At 37.4% G+C, this 14110-nt stretch overlaps 1 protein-coding gene across 1 annotated transcript in view; it reads left to right on the top strand.

Moving 5' to 3' along the window:
- Nucleotides 1-14110, top strand: part of CPQ (carboxypeptidase Q) — a 133261-nt gene that overhangs the window by 39202 nt on the left and 79949 nt on the right. The gene's annotated exons all lie outside the window — the stretch shown is intronic.

The raw sequence follows: 14110 nt of genomic DNA, 5'->3' as shown, positions 1-14110 counted from the left end.
TGTCACTGCATATAAACCATTGCAATATGAAGGAAAAATGTATTAGCTTTAGCGACCGTCAATGCCTGCTCCACAGGGAGCAGCACCTTCTTAGAGTGTGCAGTCTCAGCTCACTGGCATGCACCTGGCAGTGTCCTTGCTTACTGCACCAGGGCGACAGTGGCAAGGGATGAGGACGTCTAGGTGGCCTTCCTCACTAGAGTCAAGTGGAGCTTGGAAGAATGGAATGAGGCTGTCACCCTGCTATATATATTCCTTTTTTATTCTCCTAATGTAAGTCTAGGCCGTGAGCTTCCTGCTTTCCACCTGAGCTTTGTCATAGATATCACCATGTATATGACAGTTGGCTGCACACCCCAGCCCCTTTCTTTGTTTGAATCTAGGCTGGTTTCTGCCCAAACCTACTTGCTGGACCTTTGCACTGCTGTTCAGAGTGCTTGGTTGCGTTTTAAATCCTTTACATCCTAAACTGCAACCAGCTAAATTCTGAGGCTAGAAATTAAAAAGTAACATTTAGAGTGCTTGTTCTGTTGGCCAGCAAATTCATCAGAACGCAGTTTTGTAGTCCTTTTGATGGTGTGAGTATAAACAGATACGCTATAATATTTTTTCTTTCCATCCATTCCTTTGTCTCTACTCCCACACAGCAGTTTAAAGAATTACTGTGGGATTTTATTTCAGTAATAATTTACAAATACACATAGGATTTACAAATGGTTGTGAAAGCTTTTTTCCTCCACATTGAAAAAGTTATCTTCTAAAATTACACTGCATCTTTCTTGCATTCTGATATGCAAGAATATCTAAAGGGTAGTCCTGGGTTCGGCAGATGTAAAACTTGCCTGAGGCATGAAGTAAGAAACACCGGAATACTGAGGAGGAAGGAGGAAAGAAACAGTATTTTTCTTTTAATTATGAATAAGTAGGTGCCAGAAAGACTAGGGCCAAGTGTCAAGAATTAGTCTCAAAACAACTATTCTCTACAAGGGTTGTCAAATACCTGTACTTGCATGTTTGTATTTGTTAGCTGCAGACTATATGCTTAACGTTGTACAACAGGACGACTACCAAGACCTTGTATTTTCATGAATGCCATGCTAAAAAATACGTATTTTCCATGCAAGTCTAATGGAAAACTGCTTATCTAAGAGTATGTGGGTTGAATGTAGAGGGCTGTTCAACACAGATTCAGAGATTCCCACACGTAGGACCAAAGTGGAAGATCTGACTGTGAGATTTTTACCTAGTGGACAGAGCTGACATTGTTGATGGAGTGAAAGGGAACTGCTAAAAGAAGTGAAATGTAAAATGGTCAGGTTGGGACTGAAGTGAAAGGTGGAAAGAACTTGGTCTGCTAATCACACTGAGATACTGACAGCAGAGTTGTTAATAAGAACTGTGTGATTGCAGCAACTGAGATGGTTACTCAAGGATGTAGTAGAGTATGTAGCAGAAGTCATAGTTTTGGTGGGCAGAGAGAGCTGATGAAACATGGGACCAGCCCCTGAATTGTGGGTAGACTTGTAGGGTTTTATGCATCACAGTGCTACTTTGTGAGATCTGGGAGTGGGGATAGATGGTGTAAACAATAAGCTGACACAGTTGGTGTGGTCTTTACTAGAATTGTTCTCAAGACCTTGGTCTACTAACAAAGTACATGCTTAAAAATGTTAATATCATTTGTTCTTTTTCTTTTTAAAATACCATTGTTATGTAGTTTATACTTCAGTCTAGAAGAAGCTGCCCAAGCTTCTGAGACCTTAAAGATCTTGAACTTTGCCACTCTAGCTTTATTGTAAATGTAATTTCAATGATGCAAAAGTATTTACTATGGTTTGGCAAAGCAAAATACCCTGTAAAACACATAATACCAGTAAAATCTGTCCAAAATGCTTGTTAATAAAATGTTGAAGATCTTGTGAGTCTGGCAGGCAAAGATCTTAATTAAATCAAAGAATGAGTTTTGTTCATAGAGTTTCTCAATTATTGTCACTACTTATACCAACAATATGTCATGATGTAATATGTAAGTTATCTAGAATTTCATTGTGCACAAATATAATTCTAATTCATTGTAACAGGTAAATGGAATTTTGGAATAAATCCTGTTTGACTCTTTTCAATAGTGTTTGTTACAAATATAAAATGATTTATTTGTTTAGAACTGAGATCCCATTTTTTCTTTACTGAAGTCACAAAGGAGAAAAAGGACATTACAGGGTCAGAAAACATATTTTGTACTGCAGGTTCTATAGATTTGCTTCTTTATACATGCTGAAAAGCATGTTCCTCACAGTCTGCATTTGCTTTTCACATTAGTTTTTATTCTGTCATTTATCCCATAGACTAGTTTACAGATTTGAACAAAAATATATTAAAATGTGTACTCTTCTGGTAGTTACATAATTCCTTGACATCTGATTTCTTTCCCAGTGTTTGAATTTACAACCATCATTGTGAAATATTAGTCTCAAAAACAGTTTACAATGTCCTGGTATAAATTATTCAGAAAAAACCCTGTGTTCCAATTAATTTAATCAGACATTATCATGTAGAGGGTGAATGGAATAATAACATGATGTAAGATGAAACAGTCTGAAAACTATACTGCGTTAGAAATTGCACCACATTAGTGGGTTTTTTTCCCTGGAGTCCAGATAAGGAAATAGAATTTTCTGTGCATTTAAAATGTTTTCATGTGGGGAATGATATTAATGCTTTCTCACTACTTCTTTAATTCTGGGCTTTATTTTTTATATCGTGTACCTGGACTTACTGTTGTGCTTAGTTTTTACTTTCAGTGATGTCAGCTGGACAAAGATTTTTCTCATCCTCTTCGTGTGCCAAGTTTAATCTGCTGCTTGTGTGAGAAGGTACTTCATGAAATAATAATCTTTCACTGTAAAGGAATTTGTTACTGTAAGATGTGTGCAAGCATATACATAAGATAATTTTAGGACACTGCCTTCTGTGGCATGCTGCTCAGCAGAGTAGAGCATATTCTGCCATTCCAAATGAGAAATCTCTGTCATCCAGCTTCTTGCCAAGAGAAAATTACTCAGGTCTCAAATGTGATGTCCTCCATCCTCTTCTTTCACTTTTCAAATAATCAGGAAAAGGACCTGGGATAACATTATTCTTTGTGAAGGAAAGGAAAAACCGTATCTTTAACTGTTGACAAGTATGTTCCTCTCTGTCTCATCTTATGAGCAGATAACACAGCTCATGGTCTGTTCTGCTTGTATGACTTTGTTTCTTGGCATTGTAAACCTTAAGTCTTGGATTTATATTCTCCTCTTCTGCCTGAAGCCCACTAACCTCAGTTTATGTGTTAAAGTGCTCCAGGGATCTGTTCACTTAGCTGGAATTAATGTTCAGATGATACTTTATTTGACCATCTCTTAACACGTTCTGCAAGTTGTTCTGCAGGTCCTTCTGGAAGTCTGCAGCTGTGCATATGAATAGGCTATAGTTAATAACACTATTTACAGCAAGCCCAAGTCTGATGTTCTTTTCTTGTTCATTAGAGTTTCCAGCCTTCAAATAAGTTCGACAAAATAATTGGATTGCACCCTTATCCACTAAATACAGTACATTTACTTTTTCACTGATTAATTTAGCAATTTAATTTAAAATTGCCTAGACAAATTTAAATCCTTAGTTTCAGGAAAGAGATACAACTAAGTATAAAGAAATATAAATAAGCTATTTGATAGATTGGTTAAATTTCAACAAAATTGGTAAGGATAATATTCTAGATTATATGAAAATACATAAACTTTATATTCTTTTGTCTGTGGACTGTTATGCACACAATGTCCTGCTAGGGATCAACATAACAGCCCTTGTTGCTCCTTCAAACTACCCAGCAAGCCTTTCAGAATGCTTGAGAATGCTTTCAGAATGGTCCAAGTCAGCAATGGTTAGGACTCAAATTACTTCAATTTTCTTTAATCTCTAACAGGGTTTTCAGTGAATTAAGAACAACTTGGGCTAAGATCACAGTCACACTTAATTACGACTTTCTGAATCTGGTGGTGACTGGATCCTGGTGGGGGAATGTGATTACAGGTGTTGCCAGGATCAGACACATAAAAGTACTAAGTACTCTGAAGAAGAAAACAGCAATTCAGAATAGTGCTGGCAAATTCATAGGAATCACTCATACTCATCAGGCTGAAACGGGATCTGCTTTTCTTTAGGAAGCAGAAATGTAACGTACGATGTGCCCCTGGCAAGGTGCCTCATACAAGATCATTGCCCCTATTTACTGAAAGAAGTTCTAAAGTACTTACAACTTAGCAGGCATGGTACAAAATGTACAATGAGATTATATCCAGCTTTTCCTTGGAAGAGCTGCCCTGCCCTGTAAGAAAGCATGTTTTAGACACCTTCACAACTTGGGGAATTGAAGAGTCTCACTTGAAAACCATGTTTGTACAGAGACAAGTGGAGGCATCTAGACAGTCTTTCATAAGTGCCTAAGTTCCTGAGAGAGCATCTGGTTGGGCATGTTGTAATTGCTGCTGGTTGTTTCAAAAGCCTTTGCATGAAAGAGATGGCTTTGTTTTCTAATTATCTATGTAGCCCATTTAAAAATCTTTTAGTGACCTTTCAGCATAGGATTCTGCAACATCACAAAGCACAAGTCTTAGCTATTTAAGATCCAGACAATACATAGTTGGGAAAATACAGATATTGCATGTCTGTCAAATTAAATCATTTGCTGTTAAATTCAGTGTTGGTAAAGGGTAAAGGAATCCCAGTTTGTGTTGAAAGCACAGAGACCTTTCATCTTTGGTTTCTAATAAGAAAAGGCTGTGTATGTTTAAAGGTAAAACAAAAAAAAAAAATTCCAACCAAACCTTCCCCTGCTTAACTGAGGATCACTTAAGGCATTTAATTAATATGATCTCTGAAAGCCACTAAAATGTTGAAGAACAAGCAGCTAGCTTGCAGTAATTTTAGCTGTTAAAATCTAGTGGCATTGAAACTGTATAGGTTGCTATAAATACAGTTTTAGTGGTTTGAACAGATCTTCTTTGTCTATAATTAATTGCATTTTCATTTAAATGTATATCTTTTAGGAATAGATAAGGATTTCTTCTCTCAGCGTGGTACAAAAAGATACTAGCATATTTTCAATAACTTCATTTTGCTTCTTTGAGCACTTTATAATCTATTGTTGAATCTTAAAAGCAGAGAACTGCTATTTTTTTTTCTTTTCCCTTATCTGAAACCACATATTTGATTGTAATGTGAATCATAATTGCTAATACCAATTTAAAACTGGGCTGCTGAAACAAGCAGAACCAGAGATCAAAGGACTATCTGCACTGTGTTCAATAAATACAGCATGTTGCTTTATGGATGCAGCACTGACTTGGGATATGACCGTAGTGACTCAGATAATGTTGTGTCTTTTCTATCATGTAACTTAAACCATCCATCTCTTGTGGTATAGAATAAAAGACATCTTTGTTTCCTTTTTCATTAATGAACTAACTGCAGATATAGACTCTGTAAGATGATAATTCACAGAAGTTATTTATCTGAAACAATTAGCATAATGTTGTGCAATTGCTCTAAAACTGACTTACTGAATTAGTAATTAAGAAATCTCCATTTATCCGAGGTTCTCTACACAGTCCAGTGAAGAACTGCCATTTTTTCAGAGCTCTCTTCATTTTCTCTCTAGTGTCTAAGGTTTAATTAAACCTTTGCCTCTAGAAGAAAATAAAATTATTTCTGATACAGGTTTAACAAACATGCATCTTTAATGATTTTGTTCTGCAGTTGAAATTGGAATTGATTGAATGTGTGTATCCATACATAAGATCAATATTTTTAAAAGTGCTAAATATAAAATGTTTATCACAATCTTCTTTGAACCTTGGAAAAGGGATCTTTTCGCTCTTTGTTTTAATGCTTTTTGAAAAGAATAAAAAGGAAAAATGGTAACATATATAGCAAAATTGACTCAAACTGTGAGCAAAGGAATGAAATAATTTTACATCACTTTTTTCATATGCGTAATAAATTACACAGAATATTTAACTGTGATTAATAAAACCACTCTGTAGGTAATTTAACTATCACAAATTTACAAATCCAAAGCAAATGTGAATTCAAGATATCATGATATGATCTCCTGCTTCAGTCTTGGACCTGGAGTTACAACCTTTACCACTGAAACACTACCCACACAGCAGATATTGCGCTGCATTGCATTGGTGGGGTGCCAAATTTCTACCTCTCTTCCTCTCACATCCTATCTTCATAAACCAGCAGTGTTCCACAAGATGTAATCCATGCCATCTGGCTTACTGCAGTCTCTTTTTGAAGTGGTGTGGATTGTCTGTCCTCCTTCTCCCATTTGTTTGAAATTAAATGCAGGAAGAATTGTTTAGCTGTGTGCTACAGCCAGATTCTCACACTGTGGCCTCAGAGTAGCAAATGATGGAAACCTTTTTGGTGGTCGACATAATGAGTCAGCTGGTGGGCAGGCTGCAGTTTTGGGAAGAGGAAGGAAGTGCTGTGCAGGTCACAAGACTGTGACCCTTGTGGCTCTTTGGCTTAGCCATGAACGGGGTCATTTTGTGGGCCAGGAGCACATTTTTGAACGAAGAGCTTTATTGAAATACCGATTGTGTTTCTGGGTGTCATCTTCATTTATTTTTGTGATGCTTTAGCTGCGTGCCTGCTCTGCTGTTCTGCTGCTGAGTGCCTACACATGTGGTGAACGTGTCTTCCCAAACTCCCCCAGCTGGTTTGGGCTGGGGAGTGCTGACTCTGCAAGGCCAGGTCCTGGGGAAGGGCAGTTCGAGGTTGGGAGCTTTCACTGTGTGTTTCCAAAGAGATTGTTCATCTTCAGTTGACCACTTGATGTAATCCATGCAGTGCTAGCATTATGAGTGAGGTACATTTATTTTGACTACAAATTTTAAGTAACTGCTCTCTGAGTTCAAAGTGACCTACAAAGGGTTGCTTCTCCTACCCACTTCCAATTTATGCATTAAAGTAACTCCAAAGAAACTGAATGTATCAACTGCTATTCTTTTTGGACGTCTCATTCACAAGCAAAACCATGGAGGGACTACTGAAAGGCTGCTATAAGCTTGGCTGACAGAATTTAGCCTAGAATTGGTCAGTGTCCAGGTCAGATGATAAGATGCCTGTGTATCAAAGTTAATGGTTAAAAAAGAGATAACACTCATGGCTTCCTGAGTTCTCCATCAAAATGCTTCTAGTCCTTCCTCAAGCAGTCCCCATGAGTGGCAGTGAAATGCCTGCTGTTAAGTTCTCTCTTCCTACTTTTCAGCAACCTCAGGGGTGAACTGTTAAGACAACTTAGACTCAGGCACCAATACCATGTCAATGAGACAAGTCTACATATTCTTTCTTCCTCACCATATATGTCAACAGCAATAGAACCAAGATTGTATTGGTCTGGTGCTTAGATGAGATCAGTTCACAAATGAAGAACAGATAGATGAAGGTGAACTTGACAGAGGACAGTTCTAGTGGGACAAAAGGACATGCTGAGAAACCCACAAACCTGGTACTTCTGTCTTCTACTGAAGATATGTATCCTGTACTGGTAAATTTTATTTAGTTGTATTTAAGGTATTGAGCCTTCTTTACTGCTTTTGTATTTTACGGGCCTATGCTATCTAAAAACACAGAATGAAAACTTTTCAGTCTGTAGGTATTCTTTTCTTTTACGATGGACCACCTTCTGACAAAGCTGTTGTAGGAGATGTTACTTCTAAAAGTTGGTCCAAGCCTGTAGAAATAAATTGCTCAGCAAATAAACCATTCACTGACCTTTTGTTCCAGAGAAAGACAACCTTCTTTGACCTTACTTCCTCTGCCATAGAGATACAGCACCATGTCCATCTGTAAACACTGTTTCTCCAGAAAAAAAATAAACAAAACTTTTTAGAAGACATTCCAATACATGGTGTTGTCCGCTTGAAATAGATTTTAGGGCAATCAGTACATGACTGTACTGGGAAGTAGTCTGGCATTTGCACTTCCTCATGTAGAGAAGTGTATGTCCATGGTGGTAAACAGCCCAGAGCAGCCCTCCCTGCAAGGGTTCGCACACGGGACCTGTCAAGAAAGAGAAACCCAAGTCACCAGTCCAAGAATGCAAGTTCTGCTCTTGGATGAAGTAATTCCTTTGCCTGGGGATTCTCTTGGATTTCATAGTCCTTGCAGATGCCCAAATATTCATGATGCTAGTAAACATTGGCTTAAGCTTAGTTTGCTGGAAGATATAGTAAGCCAGATCCATGACTCATCCTGATCTGTATATTTTTTTTCTTTCTCTCTTTCTTTTGGTGGAAATTAAGCAGCTTTTTAAAGATTCAGCAAATACCAAATAGCAGCAGCCTGTGTGCTAAGCTCCCATCTCAGTACTGAGCTCCAGTCAGTACTGCTGACTGCAGTAGTTTTCTGCTGAACACAGATTCAAGATCTGATGTTACTACCTTAACTTTAATGCTCTACATGACTCCACTGTCCATTTTTAAATTTACTTGTTCAAAATCTCTACAGTTAGATTGTCTGCCGCTGGACATGTAGGAGACAACTGCCAGAAGAAATGAATATAGATAGATGATGAAGTGGATTCTCCCAAGGAAAAAAAAATCAGACTTCATATCCATTTATTAGAATTTTAACTTTCTCTTCTGCTGGCATCATCCTTGTCCCAACAAATCAGTCATATGAGTGAATGAGGTTATTTCTTTACTTAGTCTCAGGAAAAGGAAAAGGAGGACTCATAGATTTCTATTTTTACATTCATGGGAATGTGTTGGTACAATCATGAGGGGGATCTTAGATTCCAAGGAAAATGTCTTCTAAATTTATTTGTGTTGAAGAAAAAAGGAGCATATGCTGAATCCTCCTTTTTGTTGCTGAAAATTGTCATACAGCTTGACTTGCATACTTTGAGAAACATCTTTGGCTGGAAATACGTGTTCTGCACTGCAGTATTAATATTTTTGTTCACTAAAGCCTGCTTATTCCAAGAAGGCTTGGAAAACTTCGGGAGAAATTTATGCTGTGTAAGATGCTTTGTTTCTGGGTGTGACAGTGCACAAATAATATATATCTGACATAACTTGGGTATGGAGTTACATTGTTCTTGGCAATCTAATCAGGAAGATATTTAGTGAATGTTGTCAGAGCTGGGAATGGACCAGAGCATATACTTATAAAACAATAACGTAAGAGCAACTCACTTTTCCTTGAAATTATAATCCATCTGAGTTTCTCAGTAGAATTTTTTTTTTAAAACTATATGTAATATCTGAAATTATATCTAGGAACTCCATTTTTATTAAGGCTTATACAGCTATTTATTCAAGAAGCTGTGTGAAGGATAAAGTGCAATGACTAAATCCAGAAGGTTCATTTGCTCTTTCTTAAGGCATATTTTTTTTCCATTTGCTGTCTCAGTGGTAACACATGCAGTGCACTTTTCAGCATCATTCTTCATTAATTGAACATATTCTCAATAAATAAGTGTACAGACATGTCTTTTGAAACCTGTGACACTGTTTTCAGCTTTTTGCTGTGTCTTACAAGAACGAAAATCTGGTAACTGAAAGTAGATTTGGTACATTTGATTTATTGTCTTGTTTGAAAGTGTATGTGAAAGAGCTTCCCAGTGATGCTCAGAAAGCATAACTCTTCTAAAGATAAAAGAAATTGTTATAATCCTTTCACTGGCTAATTTCTACATGCTGTAAATGGATTGCTGTGTATCCAAGGAAAATTGCTCAAGGGTAAAAGAGTTTGTGACTTTTATTTAGTGCATTTTGTGCAGCAGTTCCTAGGCTAGATGGAATGATTAATAAATTACTGGATTAGTAACTTGGAGTGAATCACTTTAGCTATACCTGAATTAGTAAAAAATCATGCAACAACAAAAAAAGGTTTTAAAGAGAAATTAAATATTTTGAACAGTGCTTTCTGACTTGACTAGCTAATGTACCCTTTTTTAATGGTATAAATCATTTTACTGTGGTTTAGAAGGGGGACACTTGGGATATCATATAGAATTTAAGCATTGTGGAGCACTAGATTTATTAAGATACCACAAGTGATTGTGCTGGAGAAATGCATCCCCTTCTTTCTTTTTCAATGATGTTTTAGTATTGGAATGGTTGTAGTATGCTCCTGCCTACGCTGCTGTGCTGTGACAGCAAGTCTGTAGGATCAGCTCAGTGAAGAGGAACCCACACCCTGTGAAGCTGAGCACTGGGGAGAATGAAGCCAAGTGGAGATGCTCAAGACCCAGTTGCACCACTGTAGTTATAGCCAGTCTGCCCCAGTTTTATTTCCTAAAAGTCCATGGTATTGACAGTATTTCTATGAAGTTGGGAGAACTGAGGTAGATGCTGAAGAAGCAACATGGCCGTCTTGCACCTGGAACATCATGCCGGTTTTAAAGCCTATTTTGATCCTTATTTATTTTTCCTTCCTGAATCAAAGTGTAAAGTTTCTCTGACAAGGGTATAGGTCAAGTGTTTCACGATTCTTACCAGCTGTGCCTACCTAGAATAGCACTTCTGCCATATTTTCCAGGCAGAACATGAGGCACTCTAGGCTTTATTTTCCTAACTTGGTTTGTGTCCTTTGCACTCATCAGGTTTCCTCTAGGCTTTTAGCCATCTCATCTAAGCTCTTTTGTATGTACAGAATCCTTAACATTTATACAGGCTTGTTGTTTAAGGAGGTTTTGGAGCATGTTTTTGTCAGTAGAAAGCAGACTTTATCATGAACTGTGCTTTTGGTGATACTTGGAGCGAGCAAACAGAGTTCATAGTTCACACAGTTTACTTCTGTGTTCAGCAGTTCCGGCACAGAAACCAAACAGCCGTATCTGTTTAGACTGCCTCCATTCTGCTGAGCCTTTGTAGCCCTGCCAAACTTCTCCACATCACTGAGCCTCCCCGTGAAAACCAGAGACCACTTCACTTTGTTAACAGGGCTGAAAGCCACTCTCAGTGTGGGATCTGGGGAGCGAAATTCTTTCAAGAATGAGTTACACTCAACCAGTGAGTCGTCAGAGGAGTAAATCAAAGGGATTATTTGTTTTGACTGGTGCCTGATTTGTTTTTGCCAATATTATGCTCAGTCAGAAAATTTTTAAAAGCCCCTTAATTAAGTGTGATATTTTTATAAGCAAAAAACAGGCAGAAGAATCTGGTTCAGCTTTCACTGTGCCCTCCATGCAGAAACTTTATCATCTGAAACATACTGGCTTATTTCTGTTAAGTCTTATAATGAACAATAATCATGCTTTAAAAATTGGGTGAGAAGATTACAGTTTGTATAATAAAGGGCTTAAGCAGGGGGCAAAAGATCATGCTTATATCTAAAAAGTGATCATGGGAACTGCTCTGCTTCTATAAATTGTTTATAAAGAAATAAAAACAAAGTGACAGAAATGTAGATGCCATGATATAAAGTGGGCAACTCAGAATGATTTTAGGGAAAAAAAACCCCTTCTCTTGTTTTTCAGTTTTCTCAGCATTTGAAAGGAACTGTGATGGAATATAACTTTACTTTAGAATTATTAGCAAATATCCTTACAAATAACCACTGAGGAAACTTCACCTCATCCCAAAGCTTCTTTTAGCAGGTTGTGCTTGTAAAGCTACTTAAGGAGACTTAAGGAAAGAGAATAGGAATGAACTGTATTTCAACATTGTTAAAGTTATTACAAATTGGGCTGATATAGTAGATGTTATTAGCTCAGAATTCTCACGAGCTACAAGTCATTAATTCTTTGATTATGAACTTCAGAAACATTCAATTGAACTAGTTAAATAGGCTATGTAATGACAAGTGAAATTTACGAGGAACTGCCACTGTATAATCTTTGCTAAAGAGATTTCAGGAGATAAAGCAGGTAGATGTCTTTGTAATTTTATCATTAATATCAGATTAGTTGTACATATGATGACCTGGAAACATACCTAATCAATATTAAGGAGTAGCATTCAGCTAAATTATAGTGTTTATAACTGGAAAATATTAATACTGTGATTCCTGCAGGATTCAAAGTAGGTTTAAACACCATAGCTTTATTAGATGGGGTAAAATGTTCTTGAGAGAACATTTGAAAATTTGATATTTATCCAACAGCAGGCCTGAAGGAGAGGATGGGAAGAATCTGCAAGTTAAAGATGTGATGGATGCCAGCTCTGACTCTAGACATAAGATATAAATGTATCTATGTGAAATTACCATGTTCTCTCATTCAAAATCGTGTCTTTTGGAAATACACTTGGCAATGAGTATTTTTTAGCTTATGCAAATTTTTATCAGAACAGAAAATTCTTTGAACAGGGCTCATAGGTGACACACACTGCCGCTTTATTTGCCTGTTCATTATGATAAACGTTTATAGTGTGTTAGTTGCAGCAGCAAATAACAAAAGAGCTTTGTACTCATTGCTACTTCAAAATCAAGTGTGGGGACCAAAACCTCTTTGCATTTGCTGGATCAGGCACTTGGACTCATTTTTTTGGAGAAAGTATTTTTTCTGAAAGTGGTCCTGTTAACTTGGGCAACTTTCAATCTTATTAACAGAGTCAGAAGTTAGTTGCATTTTAACCAGTACAGTATGTTTCATCACACTGAATGTTGATGGTGACACCACCTGTGACCTTGACTGTTCTGTTCTTTCCTCTGCCACACTAGCTGCAGCTGTGACACAGCACTGCCTGCAGCATTTTGTCATCCTTGTCAGTTTTTAGGTTCAGGTCACTGAGCACCTTGCAATAAGGGCTGGTAGTCTGAAACTGATTAGATGTTCTAGAGAAATGTATGAAATGGGTTTATTGCTTTGACTTTAGTCCATGTTGCTGAAAAGGTACCATTTGTGCTGGTAGTAGGGCAGAATTTCACAGGCACTGAAAGGTCTAGGTACGTTTTGTTAATCTTGAAATTCAGATACAATTATGAAGTTACCCCCTGTGGGAATATTTGGTATTTGCCAAACTTACAGTTCAATAATAAGAAAAGGAGACTGAGCTGTGTTCTCTCTAGAACAAAGAATATGATTGGCCTCCTAATTTTGCTATATTCAGATAGCTGTCATTGTGTCCATAGTATTCCAGGTTTTCAGGAGACTTAAACAGAATAACAGGGTAGTTACTCTACCAAAGATTTTACAGCTGAAACCAGGGATGCGAGAAGTGGATGACACATAGGGAGCAATTAAAATACGGCTTTGTAAAAAGTTTAGAAGTACAGATTTTAAAATAAAAGTTCCAGAAGTTCAGAGCAAGTACAGAAAGCTGTTTGACAAAGTGGGGGAAGCTGAGGGATTAAACTCACTAAGAGGATTTTGAGGCATGGGGAGTGACATGGTTGGGCAGTAGAAAGAGAAATCCTTTACTCTGTCGTGTTTAACTGTGGAATTAGGATTGTCAGAAAAAAGGAGGTTACAAAGGGGAGGTAATGAAAAGGATGGAGGGAGGTGTGAATCACGGTATGTGCACAGGGAATTAAAACAAGAATGACTTCACTGGATAGCAAGGGACAGAAGACCCAAGTTTCTAAAATCCTGACAGAGAGAGAGAGAAATGAGAAATGTCAGATAATAAATTTGACAATCTCTAACTATTCAGCTCTTGTAAAATGGAAGTCTGTTCTCAAAGCTGGCATTCCTTGCAGGCTGCTCTGGGTCCTAGAGGTGTCTGCCAGCTGGCCTTCTCATATGCTCACAAACTCTCCTCTTCAGATATTTTGTTCTTGATGGTTGCATCTTGATTTAAATTCTCCAAATGTAGTATTTTTGCAGCCATTTCTATGACTAATATTTTCAAGAACAGGTAGTTCCTTTCTATCACTTCTTTTTCCAGAGGTTTTCTGAAATAGAATTGCCTTGAGCTGCCACACCACCACATAATAAAATTGCAAGGATTTTTTGCTGTTTATGTATCTTAGATGGGACTTCATCTGGAAGTCCATCTTTTGCTTTCAATTTTCAGTCCTGCAAAGGAATAGTATTGATCACTTTAAAGGAATTCAGTGGAAAGAACATGAAATGTAGGCACAGGATGGGGAATGACAGGAAAGAGGG

The sequence above is a fragment of the Corvus brachyrhynchos genome, unplaced genomic scaffold, assembly GCF_000691975.1.
Source record: "Corvus brachyrhynchos isolate BGI_N302 unplaced genomic scaffold, ASM69197v1 scaffold302, whole genome shotgun sequence".
In the NCBI taxonomy this organism is placed as follows: domain Eukaryota; kingdom Metazoa; phylum Chordata; class Aves; order Passeriformes; family Corvidae; genus Corvus; species Corvus brachyrhynchos.
The sequence above is the reverse complement of the archived record's forward strand: the minus strand, read 5'-3'. Positions and strand labels throughout refer to the sequence as shown.